At 44.6% G+C, this 21877-nt stretch overlaps 1 pseudogene across 1 annotated transcript; it reads right to left on the bottom strand.

Annotated features, from left to right (window-relative positions):
- Window positions 1-1145: 1145 nt before the first annotated feature.
- LOC147895396 (cyclic nucleotide-gated ion channel 4-like) lies at window positions 1146-21207 on the bottom strand (annotated as a pseudogene). The gene is made up of 6 exons (XR_015541960.1): window positions 21130-21207; window positions 19501-19811; window positions 19193-19303; window positions 18801-19037; window positions 18589-18675; window positions 1146-2146 (listed from the first exon to the last, which is right to left on the bottom strand). The product of XR_015541960.1 is annotated as a cyclic nucleotide-gated ion channel 4-like (transcript).
- Between the last annotated feature and the right edge of the window lie 670 nt (window positions 21208-21877).

Below are 21877 nucleotides of genomic sequence, written 5' to 3'. Positions count from 1 at the left end.
AATGAAATAGATTCAATCACACTAATAAAGAACCCTAAATAGTTTGGATAGTGAATGCCATGAATACTCTCCACAAAACATGTTTTTAAATTTCACAGATTTGGCAATTTTTCTCATTTCGACTCCAAAATTCATTCAATTCCATTCCTGATGACACAAATAGGTTTCATAGGGTCTTTGAAGAGATCGTGGAAGTCCAAGACATTAACCGTCCATAGCTGAGTGCATATCAACACGTGTCAAAAAGGGGATTTTGTAGGAAACCAACTTAAAACATAATCCAAATCACATGTAACATGCATACACATGGAGCATCTATACACCTAAGCAATCCTGCCTTTGAAGTTTGGTTCTAGTTTGTTGTATACTTATGAATATCATAGCTTAAATTGATTTTTTGCCTAAGCTCCCAAAATGTTGCTTCTATGACGAATGTCCAGTAGACTGCTTTTATCTTGCTGAGCATCATTAATCGATATTGTTTGCAAAAATTGACCTTAAACACTGCTTAATCCTCCAAATCATAGCCAATCTGTCCATGTAGCCAGAGACTAATGGGAGAAAATTTGGGGTTCCAATGATGCAATAATTTCAAGATACTCATCAATTTGAGATGGCATTATTCACATGTGACACTTGCACCAATTCATGGAGACATTCCTGCAAAAATGAAGTCCAATATGCTCCAATTGATTTGCACCCAGTTCAATAAAATTACTATACCTGAGTGACAATACTATAGGAGCCCACAATATGAGCACAGCTCTAGAATCAGGTGCACCACACAAGTCTAATGATGCATAAAAATCCAGATTCTAATAACTCTGAAATTTCAACCTGCCCACTGGTTGACACCTGACAGCTCCTAATTGGGACCACTTCTAGCAATGAATTTTTATACAAAGATACATTTCAGGCTCAAATCCAGTGCTCTAATTTGAAATCAACCCACATTTCCCCATTATTGTCGTGGCTTTGATACCACTTGAAACAGTAACTCCAGTACAAACATGGAATAGCTGCTATACAAAAGAAACTTCAAAATGCCTCTTGAATTAGGAGGAATTGTGAACTGTACACACAACAGGCATTAGCAAGGATCTAGGAAGCCACAAGCCTTGGAAACAAATACGCACACTGGGTGGAGGCACCAGAATCAGAATTGCAATCTTTGCACCCTGAACAGAGAAATAAAACTGTGAAGAAAACAATATTGTAGCTTCAATAACGAGATACACATGCACAACCCATACAAGCCTTTAGTGCTAGGCTTCGTCATGGCTGAGTTTGCCCTTCACCTCCGGAGTGCCGACAGAAACTCAGTATGAAGATTTTGTATAAATGGATGCTCAAGTATGTGTGGGTGTGTGGATTTGTATGTGTGAGAGCATACTTTTATACTATGGTCTACACCCATTGTTGGGCGCTGATGACATAAGTCGGGATGTCATAGTAGCTAGTCCCTGCTATGCGTGATGGAGTTTATGGTTTTCAATCTTATGAGCGACTCTCATGAGATTGAAACTGCACTATGTTGTGTTTTTAGAGGATGAGTTTGGGAATGTTCCTGGATTCATCTAGGTATATAAAAAACCAGCTCCTTGGAATCCCAAAACGGATCCTATTCCAAGTGGTCCTGAGGTTTAGGTGATGTAAACATGGCTGCATAAAATCTAAGGCAGTCACGCTCTGATTGAGAATGAGCCAACGGTGAGATTCTTGGTCCAATGTCATTGATTGTCTGGAATTCTAAAGCCTGGCCCGATTTTCTGGCATTATAACGCCTCCATGCAAGCTGGATGGTGACAACAGCCCATGTTCTCCATCCAGAAGAGTAATATCGTGCTTTCCTCTTCAACGTTTCATTGACAAACTTAAATCTAAAGTGTTCTGTTACAAACTTCAAATCTTGAGCCTCAAGTCCAAAGGCCTCAGTAGAATCGACAGAGGTCAGTGTGGCATATGAGGGAGGAAGCCGCTCAACAAATGGCCTTCGAAGACACCATGACAGCAGTTCATCTCCACAGAAATTTCCAGGCCCTAGATAGCATACGCTCCTCTTCCCATTGCTGAGTTCATGACTGCTGTGGAGGTGCCCTCGAACAACGAAGAGCATTTGTTGTACAGAATCCCCTTCCCTAACAACCTAAGCACTGCTTATCTTGTCAACAATAAACCACAACAGAAAGACAGGGAGGACAAACCAAAAGAGTTTTTATAAGGCATTCACCACATTCAAAGAAACCTAGTTGTAAACTTGAAAACAACCAAGCAAGAATGATCATATTGGCTTGTCAAGAACATGATAGTGTTTATGGATGATAATCTCATACCAAGTTTAATGTACCTAGGTAATAATATCATCACATGCATTTTAAAACTCACTGCAATCTCCGTCACTGAAAATTCCCAATTGTTTATAGAAAGGGCAATCATCTTAACAAAACAACATGAACATACTAAGTGCCCTTCAAACATTATAGAGAACTGGGAGCTGCAAATAAATGGAGCAAGCTCTCATTTATTCTCTGCTGTTCTGTGATTTAAGCAAGGAATAAACCCCAACAGGTCCACAGTCTGAAACTTGTACCAATGACAGTATTTTAAAGAACCTTGCAATTCCTTAACAAACAAGTCACATATGTGAAGGATCTGCTACCAGCAAAGATGTGCCAGCATATATGGAGAGGATCACTGCTGGCTTCATATCCACACATGTTAACCCTTTTTACTTCTGTCCAAAGTTTATATTCACGTACATGTCAAATTTGTCCATTTCACTCACTACCAATGGCCAAACATACTTCAATCTTCAAAGTCTCATCGAGGTCTATCCTACCAATTCATTTCACTCACTCCCAATTCTGGAGAGGCTAAGAGAGGGAGGGAATGAGGGGGTGACAAAGAAGGCTGAGAGGGGCTGAGAAAGCTGAAGTCGTGGAAGCTGCCTTGGTCAACAATTCTGCCCCAAAATTGAGGATAGAGTTAAAACACCTGCAGGAGCCAAAAGGAGCTGGAGACTCGAATCTATTCCAGCCTAAATGCATCCAACATTGTACAGCAATCTAGTGCTTATGTAGCCCATTGAATGTCCCAACAAAACAGAGCCAGCGATGCAGACTTTTGGTTTGGGAAAATCCACCAACAAAGCCAGAAATTATACGGCCTGTTGCACTGAAATAGCCAGCAATGGTACAGCTGTTTAATTGGCTTTTGCACAGCCTATGTGTACCGCCACTGTCCAGATAAAGGACTGAAAAAATATGCACCAACAGATGCAAAACTTAAGTACGGCTGGTTTGTACCAATTTTGTACGACACATGTGTGTCTGTTTGTATGGATTTTGTACGATCTGTATGTACGACTTTTGCAGTCTATGTGTGCAGTCACTGTCCAGCTCAAGACTGATGAAATGTGCACCAACAGAGGTGAAACAGAAGTACATACGGTGCTTTTGTCGAGTTTCTAGAAGAACCAGAGGAGACTGATGGAAAGCTTGCTCGTTTACAAGCAGCTCACGTTGATCGGCTCCTCTCTGACCATGGACTTCTTCACGTTGAAAGGAGCAGAGCGAGATGGGAGCTGACATGGAGCACCTGACTACCGCCCAAACTCTATTGCTATTGCATCCCAAGCTCCAGATGTATATATGGGTAAGTCAATTTGATAGGAGGATGCACACTTTACCCATGATTTTAATATTGAAGATCGATTGCGCTTTGGAAGCACAAATTTTGGGGCTTGTAGTATGGAGGATTAGGACAGATAGGGTGCAAATAGACGGGATAGCTCGGCATGCCCACGACCATTTGTGGAGCATATATGGGCACTTGTAGGAGTCACCTCCTCCTGACCTTTGTACAAATTAGACCAAGAGTGGTTTGAACATCTAGCACAATCCATTTGGTTTTTCAATAGGCATTTTTGGATGAGAATTTTGATCCAATTGGGGAAGTGTCGGCCTATGAGTGGGCCACAACTGCCTTCAATTTAGAAGTTTTGGATATGGCAAATAGACAGATGGAAGCTTTTGGAGCGGAGCGGGGTGAGGTTGCTCACTGTCTTATAAATATGTCGCCTCCGATAATGCAGCAATTGCTCTCTTATTTTGCGCAATTATTGGTAAGGTGGAGCAGCTACTCGGAACTACCTTGACGAAGGCCAGTACCTACTACAAGCATATAGTGACTTTGTGTTGACCATCCTACAAAAAGTGGATGATGCCACCAAATAACATAATCTATAGATATGGTAGTTATTTCCAAGATAGGAATTAGCTTGCTCCCGAGCTTGCTAAGGTAGTAAGAGGCTTGATTGACACCTAGCAGAGGCACCTTTATGTTGACATATGGATATGCAAGGCATTTAATCGTGGCCTCCAGAGTCCCCGACCAGACAATGTGAGGATGAAAGGCAAATTCCAGAGCTTTCCCTGTGGTTGAGGAGAGCAACGACCATTTGCTGACATAGTTATTTAGCCTAGGTTTGTACAATAACCTCCACACAACGAGCCCGAACTTGAGGGATTAGACCATGCATATTAGCACAGAATAGGCCTTACCTTGAAGAGCAACAACGTTAACAGGAGCAGCACAGCAGCAAGCGACGCCGACACACCTCTAGCCAACGATGATCCACCAGTGGACCTCTAATGTTTGAGCAAAAGCTGGAGTGAGTCTTTAAGGCACATGGTGTGGATAGGGAGAGAGAGAGAGAGGGTAGGCTAGGGAGAGAGAGAATTATTTTTCAAACAGAGACATAATGAAATGGAAATGAAATAGCAAGAGCAATGAACAAAATGAAAGTACCCACATGCTAACCAAAGAGCTTATAGGCTTAATACTTGATTGATGTCACAAATGAGGAACATGGAGCCACACAAGATTTTTTTTTTTTCAAAAAAAGGAACCTTCTATTAATGCTTGAAAGATTTCATACAAGACAACAGCCCCGAAGGTGTTGAGTATGAAAAACCGGAAAAGGCTGAAAGAAAGAAAACCAGCTTGTTCCAGAGAAGCCCAGCTCACTGCCTGGGCTAACAGCCAAGTGGAGGGACCATACAGCTAGCGAATCCCTCGCAGAGTAAAGATGTAGAAAACACCTACAGGCCAAGCCTTGCAGAAACGAGCACGCCTCTCGATAGTCGCCCTGGAGCCTGGAGTCCCACGCTCCCAGGTGGACCATATAGTGTAAATGATATCCTGCCAGATGGCAACCAAGGTAGCCGAGGGTGGAACTGGGTGCTCTCCCATCACAAGACTGCATCGAGCCACCCAAATGTTCCAAGCCGCGATGTTGGCTACCACCTCCCAAACACTGTCCTCCCTAGGAGGAGGAGGATCTAGGGTGTCAGGGGGGACTGCCTTGTGGAGTGCAATCCTCTGAATGCTCTGACCCTGTATCCAATAGGCTGGGGAGATCTCATCAATCTGAAGCGCGTGTCCTCCCTCTGTCAACCAGGCCACCATCCCCCAGGTGTAGTCTCTGTGTAGACTCTGCATACGTGTCATGATCTTGAGGGCTCTCATCCAGATCCTCGCTGCGCTATGATAGCTCCATAGGCAGTGTGGGATAGTCTCCAGGACACCATCTGAGCAGCAATGGCACTGCCCCTCCGCTCGCATCTGCTCCAACCACCGGTCGATCAGCAAGCCTCTGTGGGCTACCAGCCAGAAGAAGTATGAGATCTTCCTCGGCCACAAGCTCAACCACAACCGCATCCAAAACCTGGAGCGAACATCCCGGGGCACTCTCTGGGTCACCCAGTCTCTCCCTCAAGGAAGTCCACCTCAACGAGTCCATCTGAAGTCTCCTGCTAATCCGTGTGGTGTAGGAAAAGAAAGGCACCTCATCTATCGTCTCAACTAGGCGGCCCTTGGAGGGCCGGAACCACTCCCTCGGGTCCCACTGGACCAGGGGTCTACCCTCCCATAACCAGAGGCGCCATCTTGAGGCGTCCTGCTCTGAGATACTGGGAGGATCAATGTGCCACTCCTTCCCCAAGCATCCTACCACTCTGATCATCTTCCAGTGTATCCCATCAAGACTCCCATCCATCTCAGGGTCACTCCCAATGAGGGGCTGAAGTAGGCCTCCAGGTCCTACACGGAAGAAACCGGGGTGAATGCTGCCACGCTACATCAAAATCCTCAAGGGAACACCAGTACAGGAAAACTACCCCAACCATCTACTGTCTCTCCAAATGTGAAGTCCTTCCCACCAGGACTCAGGAATGGCTAAGTCGATCTCGCCCATCCACTGCCCTACCCCTCTCAAACGTGCTAGGGCGTCCAGCCTCGCTCCTGCCTCCATAGGTAGTCTACTTCAGTGACCAAAAGACCCTGCTGGACCACTGTCCCACTGTGCCCAACCAATGTGAGTCCGCTGCCCAAGCATACATCCCTCCTGATCTTTGACCTCTGGGTGCCACATAAGGGGCCGGCACTCAAACTCCTCTCTGCATCCTGGCAGAGCACGGATAAGAGCCCCTACTAGTGTCTGCCAAACCCTGTGAAGACTCCTCATCAAGGGGGAGCCCTTCCCCGTAAGGGGGGCCTCTGAGAAGATCCATCTATGTGACGACTGCCACTGTCCCCCTGTGCGTGGGGTGTTCCTCAGAAGCCCTCTCTGTAAGAGGAGCTTCGAAGGATCAGCACTTGGGGTGAGGCCACGAACCACCAACTTGCCCAGAAGGGCTCTGCTCTGCATCTCCGGATCAATGATACCCTAGCCTCCCAGTGCCTGCAACATGATCACCGTCTGCCAAGCTACTCGGGCCCTAGTGTTCCTTGTGCCGTCTGAACCTACCCAAAGGAAGTTCCGAACCAACCGTCAGAGCTGCCCAATGCATCCTCTGTGAAAGCACCAATAGGAGGCAATATACCAGGCAGTGGCAAGAAGGACCTGGTTTGCCACTAAGGCACAACCTGCGAGGGAGAGTTTGGCCGAGCTCCAATAGAGAAGCTTGCGCTGAACACTCTCAAGGACCAGGGCAATCTGCTGCTCTGCTGTGATGTCAATACCCACATGGCATCCGAGATATCTCGCTATCTGGCCCCGCGGTATCCATCTAAAACCAAAGTCACTCCCCCACTCATCGATCTCATGTGTCTCCTCAAAGCCCGTGAAGAAGCCTATGGATTTTGTCCAATTGATCCGTGCCCCCGAGGCCTCACAATAGATATCCAAGGCGCCTCTGACTCTCTCTAGACTCGCTGTGGTGCCCTCAACATACAAGGCCGTGTCATCTGAAAACTTCGAGTCAAGGAGCTCCTCCTCCTACCTGATTGGGAGCCTCAACCCTGTGAGACCTGCCACCTGTGATCTCAAATAGTAGCCCAGAGCCTCCGCTACAAACAAGAAGAGGAAGGGAGCCAGTGGGTAGCCCTAGTGAACCAAGCGAGAGAGAGGAAAGGCCTCGCCTATGTGTCCTCCCATAATCATCTGACTAGAGCTCCCTGCATATAGCGCTGAAACTCCTCTGACCCATCTGTCTGAGAAACCCAATCTCTGCGTAGTGCCCTCCAGGAAAGACCACTCCACTCTGTTGTAGGCCTTCTCAAAGTCCAAGAGAAGGATGGCCAGTGGCTGTGACTCCTCCTTGGACCAATCCACTACCTCCCAGAACGTGAAGATGTTGTCCAGAATGCTGCGCTTCTGGACAAACCCAGTCTGTGTCATGGATAATGTCGGTAAGATGAGGCCGTAACCGCAAACTCAAGACCTTGGCAAGGATCTTGTATGCAGTATCAAGCAGAGTGATCGGCCTCCACTATCGGATATCTGATCTATCTCCCCTTTTCGGGATCAAACAAATCCACCCCCTGCGCAAGGATTGAGGGAGAAGGCCTGTGTTGAAAATCTCCTGACAAGCTAAACGGAAAGGGGTGGAGATAATCTCCCAAAAGTTTCGAAAGAAGGCCAGAGTCAACCATCTTCCCCCGGGCACTTCTGGGTCGAGAGAGCCTTGAGGGCTTCCCAGAGCTCCTCATCTGTGAAAGGCTCCTCAAGTCTGCTGTTAAAAACTCTTTGAGCTTATGAATGGATTTTTTGCAGGGTTTCAGTGGGAAATGATGAGCCTAAGGTGTGGATGCACCAGGAACTCCAGTTTGTTGGTTGAGTATTCATTTGGGCATGTGTAGTTGTAGTCTCATTGTCATGCATTAAATGCCTAGTTTAAGTGTATGTGCAAGGGCGGTGCCTAAGGATTGGGATTTGGGGATTAATAGCCTTGGTCTAAGTTTTGGGGGAAGGATGGGAGATTGGTAAAATGCAAGTGATGACCACCTGGCTGAAAAACCTAGAAGAGCATGTGGAACAAGGTGGCTACGTGATTGAACTCTACATGCTTCTGGATGGACAAGTTGGCATGATACCTGGGATGGCAACTATGAGTGCAAGCCTAGGGATCCTGCTCGAAGAGTCGATTGTTGCTCTAGTCGCGGGCACAATTCAATGGGTTTTTTTTGGCAAGCTATGACTCGTTTGCAGGGGGTAGGGAAGCATTGTTACTACCCGTGTGTGATCTGATGAGTGTGTTCGTGAGATGATAGCAAAGGAGACGAGATTGGTTGCATTTGCGTGAAGATTTCCAAGATAGTTTCACGCTTGGATTGTTGAGAGCAGGCGACTATCTTTACTATTTGTTTCCAGTTTTCAGCGGAGTCCTTTGAGGAGACTGTGTGAGAAGGGAGATTGGGGGGAAATTGTTGCAATTCTTGATGTATACAACTCAGGCAAAGATCCATAATTGGTTGCGCAGAGAAGATCACGTGTTAGCTGACTGTAGCGAACTTGGTGATCGTTGGTGATCATGTGAAGAGGCGCATTATGGCTGAAAGCGGGTAGTTTTTTCATGGTTGCAAGAAGCACCGAGGCGAAGCCTGTGCTAGAGCACTGTTGGGTAGCTTTGTTTTATTCACAAGCTGCCTTGAGAACGTTGACAGTAAGGGAATCCATGGCGACAGCAAGTAGAGACGATTGGTTTATCTACTATAAAAAAAAAGGAGGATAGTAGTTGGCTATGCACTTGGAGGGGGTGGTACCTCTACTGTGGGAGCCTAGCGCCATCAGCTCTACAAAGTTCATGAAGGAGAAGCCCTGCGGTGCTCGTATGCCTGGCCAACTAATCTGGGATATTGAGGGATTGTGGATTTTCACAATAGTACGCGGGTGGCAGCTTTGAGCATGAGGCAGTTTGTTCGCTTGATGACAAAGAGGTCTGGAGCTGTTCATGATTGATCTTGGCATGGGGGATATTAGCATGGAATTCAGTGTTCATGATTGATCTTGGCATGGGAGATATTAGCATGGAATTCAGAGAGGAGTCAATGGCAATTATACATATTTGAAATCGTCAATGTGTTGTGCATTTAGAGTCGTGGATCAAGTGTGTTTATGTATGTGCTCTCGGTCACTTTGTGGAAATTAGTTAGAAGTTCTTATAACGAGTATACATGCTCTAGATACTGGAGTTTATGCTCTATCTCATGAGCTGCCCACACCTTGTTGATTCCACTGAAATCCTGACTTTAGTTTGTTTCTACAAATGCAGTTAAAGTGAATGATGATATTATCTCTTAAACTTGGGCTAGAAGTACTTGGCGTTTTGTTTGAGGGTTTTCATGTTAAAATTATGCTTTACCTGGGTCATGGAGATTGTTGGTTTGTGATAGTACATGTGAATGATCAAGATTGGCCTAAAGTAGAATGGCTTTCTAAAGACGTGTGGCCTGAAGATGTACTGAGTGTTGATGTGTGTAGAGATGAAAATCTGCGAGACAAAAGGACCTCCTGACAGCATGGGGGAAGGGGCATAAGATGGCATGCGAGATGGGCCCGCACTACTTTGTATGAGTGTTACTTTGCTCTGTGTTTTGTTTTCCAGTAGCATATTTAGTGGATGAGAGTGGCTATAAAGGCACAATTGGCTCTATCACTTTTGTGCATCCATCAACATGTGCGCTTATTGTTGAAATAGATAGATGGATTATGCTACCAAGATAACCAAAATATCATGTATATCTCTATTCTTTGCCATTAATACCACCCTCATACTCTCATTGTCTCAATGATAATAATTGCAAAAAACAATAGGATCATGCCAAATCCTTACAAAGACATAAATTTTGAAGGATACAAAATTCAGCATTTTTGACACCAGGAATGAGCTCAAAATGCCCCAAAACTTAAGGACAACTATACACATCAATACTTCCCAATGACTTCTCTATACATCATCTGCTCGAAAAGGATTTTCTAGGGTCCATCTAGATTCTGGACTAGTGCTAATGAATTTGGGCAGACAATATATAGAAAAGTCATTAGAAAGTATCCATGTTTACAGTCATTCCTAAAGTCTTGAGGCATTCAGAGCTCATTCCTCACATCAAAAATGTTAAATTCTGCATGTTCAAAAATTTTCATTCTTATACTGGGGATTTAAGCCTACAAATTCCTTTTATCTCTTGACCATTTGAACTCTTCCACAGAGAGAGAGAGATGGTTTCCCACACCGTCATACTAAATGTTACTGCGTGGAAAACCTCAAAGAAGGTAAATGTCATGTGCACGGATCGGTATCTGACGTGTACTAGGTACACAGAACTAGCTCAGGTTAGCCTGGGGAGGCTTAGAGCTAGGCAGGCTTGATTCTCGGGTTGAGTGGCAAGGGTACGAACTATTTATAGGTCTTCGCTATTTTTGGCGCTCGGGGCCCGAGTCTATAAAAGGGGCCCAGGGGGTTCAGTTCTCAGCGTGCAGCTGGGAGCAAGACTCGTTCCCAGGTGCTAGGTCTGATCCTGGATTGTGTCGCGGACGCGCGCCTGCATCTTAGCGTAGCCCAAGGCCCAGTGGCAGATCCAGGGCATCACAGCGCCACCTGGTGGTATGGGACACCAGGCTGGTTGGGATCTGATTGGGAGTTCGTGCCAGTAGCTCAGCTCGTGGCTCGGGGGGACATCTTCTGATTCGGGTTCACATCCCGCAGATGTCACGGTTGGGTGGTGAGCAACCTGCTCAGTTCTGATGTTGTGTGTGGTTATTTTGCAGATCAGGGGTTTCAGGAGTGCTGGGATGTGTCAGTTGGTATCAGAGCCAACTCCTGAGGTAGGAACTTCTGATGCGAGAAATTTGACGGATTTCTCTTCCAGGTATGCCCTAAAATTCGAGATTTCCTGCTGCGTTTTTGCTGTCAACCTGGGGTAGAAGGGGTGAAGAAATATCTGGAAAAGGAAGAAGAAGAGGAGTGAAATAGAATCGAAAATTCTGAAGGCTACAGAGAGAAGTCTGAGGGAGGAGAAGGAGAGCAGAAAGGGAGGAGAGTAGGGCAGGAAATAAGCAGCCAGGGAGTAGAGGATGCGGGGTGTAGAAAGGGACGCAGTAGGCGAGGCTGTAGGGGCAGGACAGCCTGTGCAATAGGCTGTCCACAGCCTGCGCAACAGGCTGCGAACAGCCTGCGCCTAGGGCTGCGTGCAGCCTGCGCAGGAGGAAGGGCAGGAGGAAGGTGCTTTTTTGCGAAAAAAGCACCCCTCCAAAGTTGGAGGGGCTCAGGTGCTTTTTTCGCAAAAGCACCCCTCCAAAGCTGGAGGGGCTCAGCCTTCTTTGGAAGCCTAGCTTCCAAATCGGGCAGCCCTGCACCCTATATAGATGGGGGGCTGGGTGCTAGACAACCCACCAGCAGCCCAACTCACCAGATTCGAGACGTCACCTCGAGATCTGTGCCAGCCCGCCTCGCCCTTCAGCAGCGCCTTGTTCGAGCAGTTTCCCTGCATCCGCCTTGCTTGCGTCAGCCCTGCACAGCTCCCAAAGTTCCGTACCAGCCCGTACAGCTGCAGCGACAGCCGTACAGCCTGTACGGACTGTACCGTCTGCTTCTGTACCTGCTGCTGCTCCGTACAGCAGCTGCGCCTGCACCTGCAGCCACCGTACGGACTGCGTCAGCAGCCGTACAGGCCACGTCAGCAGTCCGTACAGCCTCTATCATCGACTGCGCATCCGGTTGCAGATTCGGGGAGGCACCAGGGCTCGTGGTCTTCCGGATTTCAGAATCTTTTCTGTCAAATTTATCTGGGACGGTTTTCTTCTACTCCATCTCCCTCCGTGCTCCGTTTCAGTTATTTATTTCTCTCCGTTTGTAATCGAATCAGTATTCAGCCATGTCTGATGCTCCGAATCCCGAGTTCACTATGGGGGAGCAGGAATTAGACTACACTCCAGTGGGGGAGGATGATCAGGGTCTCTATGACGACCTGATCACTAAGAAAGCCTTCAGTGAGTTCACGACTGCTCTAGATGGTAAATTTGAGCAGGTCAACGCTAATCAATCGGGGTTGACACAGCAACTCCAAGGGATACAAGCTACCTTGACTCTTCTGGCTAGCACGGTTCAGGCACTCACGCATGTGGATGCCATGGCCTCCGTGCTAGGCCCGAATATCACTCCGGATCCCTTTCCAGGTGACCAGAAATCAAGAACAAAGGAGGTGGTTGACACTTGGCTCCACAAGTGGCAAGTTCACTTCCAATTTCACCCCTATCCAGACGAGAAAAAGATTCAGCTAGCAGAAGGGTTTATGTCAGGTAAAGCCTTGCTTTGGTGGAAAGAACTCCAGCCTAAGCCTGACACTTGGACAGAATTTGAGGGTATCTTCAGGAAGGAGTTCCTGAAGAAGGAAGATGACTACGATATCGTCGGCAAGCTCAAAGCCCTCGATATGTCAAAATTGAACTTAACTTTTGAAGTCTATCTTCAGAGATTTAGGGATCTGCAAACCAGGGCCACCAAAATGGATCCTGTAACCTTGTTAGGTTTTTTCGTGGATGGTTTGCCAGACTCCTATAAGTTACAGATTAAGAATAACAAGTGCACAACATTGCAGGAGGCCATGACATATGCACGCATATATGATGATACCATGGCCGGAACCAAGGCAACCACAGTTACCGAGACCAGCGGAAAGAACAAACGCAAGTTCTTTCAGCATGCGACTGGTATTGGGGAGACGAAGTCTACGGACAACGCCTCCAGGAAAAGCTTAACTCCTGCGAAGAATGGTAAGGCCCGTTTCCTTCGCACTCTTAGGCTCAAGAAAGAGGGCCGGTGTTTTTATTGCGAGGAGCGGGGCCACACGAAGAATGAGTGTCCTAAGCGGAAGAACCAGAGATTGGTGCTAGGACCAAAGCTCCAGGCAGGTCCGCATATCGCAGCCAAGGGAGCCAACCAGGTTACGATGACAGGTATTTCAGTAAATGTCATTACCTGCCCCCTTTCTTGCAATTGTACCTTTAATACTTCGTTGTTTGGTTCCCATGATCTTTTCCGAGTTTATGGAGCAGTTAGGGACCAACAGGTTCATATTCTCTTTGATCCGGGCAGCTCTCACAATTTTGTTAATTACAAATTTGTGCAGAAGATGGGGCTGTCCACAGTACCTAGCGACCACACCTACGAGGTGCAGCTTCCAGCCGGGAAGCAGTTTTGGGATCGCAAGGTTGAAGCGCTTCCCATCCGGATTCAAGCCTACACGGGAGCTCTCACATGTTACGTTATGCATCTAGAGCATGTAGACTTGCTGATCGGGATAGAGCGGTTTAAAACCCACAATATCCAGATCGGATGGACGGAGCATACGCTTTCTTTTGAAGACAAAGGCACCCAATTTTGTATTCAGTGTGATAAGATTATCCCTTCTCAGGGGCCTCTTGTATCTGCGATGCAGCTTCGGAATATATTGAACACTTCTCATTATGATGTCTATCAGTGTGTTTTGATTCCACTTTCTTCATTTATTGTTTCGGTAATTAACAAAAATGAATTAAGTGTGTTTGAACACCGAGAATTGAGAACGTTGTTAGATAATTTTAAGGACGTATTCCCAGATCAACTGCCGGAAGGGTTACCTCCAGAAAGGGCAGTAGATCATCGCATAGACTTAGTCCCAGGGGCTCAACCTATCAGTGTACCACCGTATAGGATGAGCCAGGTAGAGGAGGATGAGTTAGCTATTCAGCTTCAGGATTACCTGAATATGGGCTACATCCGCCCAAGTAAATCTCCTTGGGGTGCACCTGTCCTCTTAAGAAAGAAGAAGGATTCTTCCTGGAGGATGTGTATAGATTATAAACGACTAAATAAAGTTACAATTAAGAACCGCTATCCTTTACCTCGTTCTGATGATTTGATAGACCGTTTGGCCGGAGCGAAGTATTTCACTAAGATTGATTTGCGTACGGGTTATCACCAAATCCGTATCTATGCTAAACACATAGATAGGACCGCATTCCGGACTAGGTATGGTCATTACGAGTTCCTCGTATTACCTTTTGGTTTGACCAATGCTCCTGCTACTTTTCAGCAGATGATGAACGATTTGTTCAGAGATTATCTGGGCAAATTTATTGTAGTGTTCTTAGATGATATCTTGGTATATAGTAAAACGCTTGAGGATCATATAGGACACCTTCGGGTTGTCTTACTTGTTCTAAGACAGCATAAGCTTTATGCCAAGATGAGTAAATGTGACTTCTTTATGAAGGAGATCATTTACTTAGGACACAAGATTTCTTCTGAAGGTATTAGCATTGATCTGGATCGTATCCAGAAGGTTTTAGATTGGCCTATACCTCAGACTGTGAAACAACTTCGCTCTTTCCTAGGATTTACGGTATTTCTTCGGAAGTCAGTCCGTGATTACTCACAAATCACGGTACCCTTGACCAACATATTGAAAGGTCGTGGACGCAGGTCTACTCAGCCGATCCCTTGGAATGATGCAATGAACAAGGCTTTTGAAACCTTGAAGTTATCTATCAAGGAAGCACCCGTTCTTGCATTACCCGATCCTACCCGGCCTTATGTTTTAGAGGCCGATGCGAGTGATTATGCGATTGGGGCAGCTCTATTCCAAGAAGGTAGACCTGTAGCTTTTGAGAGTAAGAAGCTAGACGACACTCAGTATCGTTGGCCCACACTTGAGAAGGAACTTTATGCGGTAGTGAATGCTCTCAAGGTTTGGAGACACTACTTGTATGGTTCAAAGTTCCTTATATTGACTGATCACCAGTCAATTAAGTATGTGTGTGATGGATCAGAATTGAGAGGAAGGAAAGCTAGATGGGCAGAGCTAATGCAGGATTTTGATTTCGAAATACGTTATCGTAAGGGTTCGTTGAATAGTGTGGCGGATGCCTTAAGTCGAGTTAAGTTTGTAAATGCTTTGTCATTTACGGAAATATCCTCAGACCTATTTCAATCCTTGAGAGGGCTATACGCAACTGATAGTCATTTCAGTTCTTATTGGCAGAGAGTCCAGGATGGGAGCTCCATGGTTGACCAGGACTCAGGGATTGTGCCACCTAGGATACAGGCGGCAGGAGGTCAGTGGATGATTAGGAACGGCTTGCTGTTCCGGAATGAAAAGATTTGTGTGCCTGATGTTCTGGACCTTAAATCCAAGATTCTCTGGGAGTGTCATGATGCTCCTAGTGCGGGACATCCAGGTATACATAGGACTCTGTCTCTTGTGAAGCATACCTTTTATTGGCCTAAGATGCGTGCATTCGTAGAGAACTATGTGGTAGGTTGCCGAGTTTGTCAGGTTACTAAGGCTGAACGCCTTACGAGCGCGGGCTTATTACAGCCATTACAGATTCCAGGTAATAAGTGGGAAAGTATTTCCATGGATTTTATTACTGGTTTGCCTCGAACGCGCAAGGGTCATGACTCTATTTGGGTCATAGTTGACCGTTTGACAAAAATGGCTAGATTCTTACCTACAAGAACCACTATTTCAGCTGTTCAGCTGGCTCATGAGTTTGTGGACCACTTGTTCAAGCTGTATGGTTTGCCATCTGACATAGTCAGTGACAGGAACTCAAAGTTTACAAGCAACTTTTGGACACTTGTATTTGAGAAGTTGGAAACTACTCTCAGCATGAGTTCCTCGGATCATGCACAATCCGATGGCAGTACAGAGAAGGTCAACCAGTTGGTTGAAGACATGCTTCGGGCATATGTATCTAAGAGACAGTCTTCATGGGAAGATTATCTACCCATGATTGAATTTGCTTACAACAGTGCAAAGCATTCTAGTACCGGTTATAGTCCTTTTATGCTTATGTACGGGTTTCAACCTAAGTCACCAGTTATGGTAGGATTAACAGGGATTCAAAATGATGCTGCTAAGAACTTCTTGCAAGACATGCAGGAAATGTTGCAGTTTGCCAAGGAGTCTATTAGAAGTGCCCAAGATCGGGACAGATTTTATGCTAATAGACATCGTTCACCTAGAGAGTTCTCTGAAGGAACGATGGTATATTTGAGAATTCCTAAGGAATCCAAGAGCCTAAGTACTGGTTTGGTTCCGAAATTATCCCCCAGATACTGTGGCCCATTCAAGGTCATTAAAAGAATTGGACCAGTTGCATATCGACTAGAATTGCCTCCTGATGTTAAAGTACATCCAGTCTTTCATGTCAGTAGACTGAAAGAAGTATTGGGTGCAGATGATCAAATTGTTTCTCCTCATGAGATTATAGAAGTTACAGATTTAACTTTTATTCCTCACGAACCTGAATCTATTCTTGAATTTCGTGAAAGACAGATTCGAAATCGTACTATCACGGAATACAAGATTAAGTGGAAGGATCGTGTTGAGGAGGATGCAACATGGGAGACATTACAAAACCTCCAAAGAACATTTCCCGATTTCTTAGCGAACTCAGGAGTGAGTTCTTAGAGGAGGGGGAGTATGTCATGTGCACGGATCGGTATCTGACGTGTACTAGGTACACAGAACTAGCTCAGGTTAGCCTGGGGAGGCTTAGAGCTAGGCAGGCTTGATTCTCGGGTTGAGTGGCAAGGGTACGAACTATTTATAGGTCTTCGCTATTTTTGGCGCTCGGGGCCCGAGTCTATAAAAGGGGCCCAGGGGGTTCAGTTCTCAGCGTGTGCAGCTGGGAGCAAGACTCGTTCCCAGGTGCTAGGTCTGATCCTGGATTGTGTCGCGGACGCGCGCCTGCATCTTAGCGTAGCCCAAGGCCCAGTGGCAGATCCAGGGCATCACAACGCCACCTGGTGGTATGGGACACCAGGCTGGTTGGGATCTGATAGGGAGTTCGTGCCAGTAGCTCAGCTCGTGGCTCGGGGGGACATCTTCTGATTCAGGTTCACATCCCGCAGATGTCACGGTTGGGTGGTGAGCAGCCTGCTCAGTTCTGATGTTGTGTGTGGTTATTTTGCAGATCAGGGGTTTCAGGAGTGCTAGGATGTGTCAGTAAAAACCCACCATGAAGTACAAAAGGAAACATACACACCTGTCAAAAAGACAGAAGATCAAGAAATAAGTGTGGAGAGAGAGAGAGAGAGAGAGAGAGAGAGAGAGAGAGAGAGAGAGAGAGAGACCCTTTCAATTTCTACTCTTACCAAGAAAGAAAATGTATTAGCTATCATGTATCTCGAGTATTTTAGTATTGAAAGATGTTTACAAAGAGAGAGAGAGAGAGAGAGAGAGAGAGAGAGAGAGAGAGATGGTTGATTCCAAATGTGTGAGAAAAGGGCGAGAGAAGCTCCCATATTTTCAAGGATGTCGTAGCAGCTTGCAACTTAAAGACCCCTAAAAATGTTTCATCAAAACTCACTCGAAATTAACATGATATTTTCACTTCTAAAACCCATTAAAGAGGGAAAATTTTAAAGGTGCTTAAAAATGCTTGCAAACAAGTCATGCACATTGGTATTGGACGCTAGATTTTGATCTCCCTTACGATGGATTGATCCTACATAAATTTTTTATTTGGATTGGTCTATATGCAATGAGAACCCCTCGTCTCTGATATCTTCAATTCAATCATGTGTTAGAATCTGCTTTGATAATCAAATGTATGTATTGATTTGATCATGTGTTTGACCATGACGTCTTAAGTTTGAATGAAGTATGTATGTACTTAGCCATGTGTTCTTGTAGAACTTATTATAGGTTTTATTATGACGTATATATGGGTTTCATTATGTGTTCAAAAAGTACTAGCTTTGAATCACGTTTATATTGTTTCCAATATAACATTACTTAAGGGCAAAAAAGCTCACCAAAAAAGTAGGGAATGTCCAAAAAGGTCACTTTATAGGGAATGTCCAAAAAGGTCACTAAAGTATCATACTCAGTTATAACTGGTGGATTCCAGAGATACATCATGACAATAATTCAGTGAAGTATAGGAGGCATCATTAACTAAATTTTGTCACTCACCTATGCCTTATAGTCCACAACTCACTACGTCATGAAGGTGATACTAGTAGCCAGGATGCCAATCTAGTTCACTGTGAGGTTCCGGTAATTTTCTCCATAATCGTAGTCCGAACTCGTTCTGAGAGAGAGAAGACATTCGAAGATTTTCCAAATAAATGGGAGTAAGTTCAAACCCTACCATATAGTGGAGTTGTGCAATCAATGATGAGTGCCTTGTCAGTGATGGTACAGTTGTCCTGGACTGAACCTAAGGCCCCAAGAATCACGTCAAAAGGGAAATGTCACTGAACTATAAGAAAATGCTGCAAATGTTATGATATATTGGAGAGCAATAAAATTTACCGTTTCTCCCTTCGTGAAAAGATGCGGCTTAACACAGTCACAAACATTGTCAAGAACAAGATTGTCCATCTGCTCAAAAAGGGGCACCTGCAAAGATTACAAATTAATTTAAGGGCAAGAAACAAAACGAATCTTGTATTCCCACTCTGCACATTACTGTAGTTTTATTTTTGCAAGGATCAATTACTTTCGTTGCTCAAAAAGGTCTTTACCTGACGAACAAGGTCAAGACAAAGGTGTCTCTTGATGTCACGTCTCAACCCTTCTGGTAGATTGCAAATTATATTCTTTTCATCTACACCTCGTGTTGCAGCCCAATGTTGCCGTTCATATCTGCGTACCCCATGTCTTAATCGTGCTGGGAGTTGTCACCGTCACATCCAACATTCAAGATCTCTCATCTTTAACTTCATCTCTTCCTTTTTGGATGTGATTGCCTGTAAGAATACCTATCTCAAGGAAGAAATATGCCCAGGTTATCACATAGGCTTAGTAAGAGAAATATATAGCAGAGGAAAAGATGTATGTATTAAAAAACAAAAAAGAAACAGATCACATATGAAAGATACAATACTTGAGGAGAGTTTACATTGCTCAGGCATACCTGGATATTTCAAATAAGTAATGTGAAAAGGAGTAGACCAGATGTTACAACTATAATACAGAAGGCATCTTCTAGAGTCTGATCACTTGTACCAATGCATTACCGAAGGAGCTAAAACAAGCAACAGAGAGATCATTTTTTTGTGTTATTGTATTGCTCTGATGTCCAGAATCAGGTAGACTCTGGTTTGTAATTTTAGATGAGATATGATTAACATGCAGTTTCCATGATCAAATTTCCCATAGCATCCCCTTCTAGCATCAATGAGACTATTTGTCTACAGTAGATCGATTGAGCTTACAACATACCTTAAAGTGATCAAACCCCAAAAGATTGGAAGCAAAATCTTTGAAGGCCAGTTGGCTTGCCCTGTCGCCAGAGGTATAGCCCACTGATAGATACCGTAATTAATGACTGAACTAGTCTCAATGAAGCAATTGGAAAAGGAAGTTTGGTTACTATTCCTGGACCCTGGCGTATCATTTACTAGACCTCCGTATGATATAGGTTGAGAACAGCCCAAAAAACTAAGACTGCATCCGTTCAATGCTTGGCATTGTGTAATGAGACAAGTAGAAACTCGTTGGGATGCCAATAGATACCAGCTACTACCAAATACCTGTGAAGAAGGGTATTAGTTGCTTTAAAGTGAGCTCAGACATCAATGTAAAACAAGTAACAATACTGTCTTAGGATACAAATCAAGGCATTAGCACAGAAAATCACCTGTCTTTTTAAAAAAGGGATAGGCCCAAACTAAAGTAGCAAGTAGTCTATTAAATGCCAGTCATTTTTCAAGTGTAGATACTCTTCATGTTACCTAGACTTTTACAGAACTTCCAACTGTTCTACATATGCTTTGGAATTTGCATAATCTTGCCACCAGTAAATGCCACTGTGCAAACACTTTCGCTGACTGCAAACAACTATATACATGAAGTGTTGGGTGATAATGATTTTACGTTCAAATTATGTCTACAAGACAAGAAGTGTGTCTAGAGGACAAACAGCATATTACCATGTGAAACATTGGAAATGGAGTAGGGTGCATCAGGAAATGGTAATTTCAAGAGGTTGCAGTATCACTCGCAATAAAAAAAGCCACAAACGTAAGAAAACTAAAGGCAGCTACTGCAAATGAGCATCTGATTGCAGGAGAAGTGTCACGCAATTCAATAATTTAAAGAAATGGACATCAGCAAACAGTTTTTCAAGAGGCTTTCACTTGTAGAAATCAAGGCACAAAATCTAAGGAAACCATAGGCAACTGCTGCAAATTAGCCATCTCAACTGGAAATCTTCCAAAACCCTGATTTGATTTGAGATTTTCTTTACTTCAATAATAGGACAGAAGATGCATCCATCAGAAAATATTTCCATTGCTTAAATACTTTTTTTCCATCCACTTTGATTTTCAAAGAGCATTAAAGCATCGGGGGGAGAGAAAGTTATTGCAAGGACTCAGTTATATGCTTTCATCCAATGTCCTTCATATCCGTTGAAACACCCATCATGTTGGAATGTCCTAAGCTGATCGTTGGAATCTGCATAGTGTCTATAAGCACTTCTGTGATTGACCTTCCCATCACCCAAATCTGCAATTAAATGTCCAGCCCTCGACAAAAATTTATCCGTCAGTCACACCAACCAGGGACTGATAAACAATTGATTGTTCAGCTGTCTGTTTAAGGCTATCAAGAGTAGATTTCTTGCAACAAGCGATCTGTTTGACTTTGTTTAATACATCAACTCAATCAGCAGCCTTGTCATCAACATTCTTTCTTTGCTCTCGTGCCAGATGTATACAAACAGTCTCAAAACCCCTGAAACCTCGTACTACACTCCCTTGGCTTGCAGTACACTGAACAGCCCGTGGGGCTAACTTTGGGAGGTCACCGGTCAGTGTTTATTGATGTCCCCACAACCTCGCAACTCACAACACTCATAAGAACTCGCTTCAAGACCATTTCATGCATAAGAAAAACAGCAATCGTCCTGAACAATAAAGTTTCCATGTCCATAAGAGAAAAGAAAATGTGAAGTTCAGATGTCAATCACTCCACTACTTGGCAATAATAGTTGCATCCCTGAAGTCTCAGATCTAAGAATAAAGAAGACACTAGTGATAGCTTATATTTCATTAACACATATATCATGTGTCACGGGCTTTGGGTGTCCTAGAACATTTAAACTCATAAAGAGGGCCCACCACTCAAAATTCTGTGATACATAAACAAAGTAAAGACGAATCATGATATCCACAACAAACCAGAACTCCACGGGCAAGAAGGGATTAAAAATTTACAGCTACACCTGCACTACATCACGTTTCTTCCGACCTTGTCAGCATCTTCCTTCTTTGGAGATAAGAGTCAGAATGAGGTGAAGCCACACAGTCACTAGCCCTACTTGATTGTCCTCGACAACAAACAGGGCTTTTTTCCTCCTCCTGAAAAAACAGGGATGAAATTAGCCTGCTCGACCTTGTCACTTACGCAATCCAACTTTCCTAAATCCTCATGAAGCAAGTTGAGTGAGTAGTTGGCTCATGGGGTGGGTCCACACGATGAAACGGTATTTCCCTTGATCATCTCACCTGTAATAGAATAACATTATCTGTGATACTACTGGCACAGCTTGTCCTACCCCCGCATCCTCTACTTGCCCAAACAATCATTTAGCATT

This window comes from Dipteris shenzhenensis, chromosome 13, assembly GCF_047967505.1.
Source record: "Dipteris shenzhenensis isolate YYH24624 ecotype China chromosome 13, Dip_SZ_1.0, whole genome shotgun sequence".
Lineage (NCBI taxonomy): Eukaryota > Viridiplantae > Streptophyta > Polypodiopsida > Gleicheniales > Dipteridaceae > Dipteris > Dipteris shenzhenensis.
The sequence above is the reverse complement of the archived record's forward strand: the minus strand, read 5'-3'. Positions and strand labels throughout refer to the sequence as shown.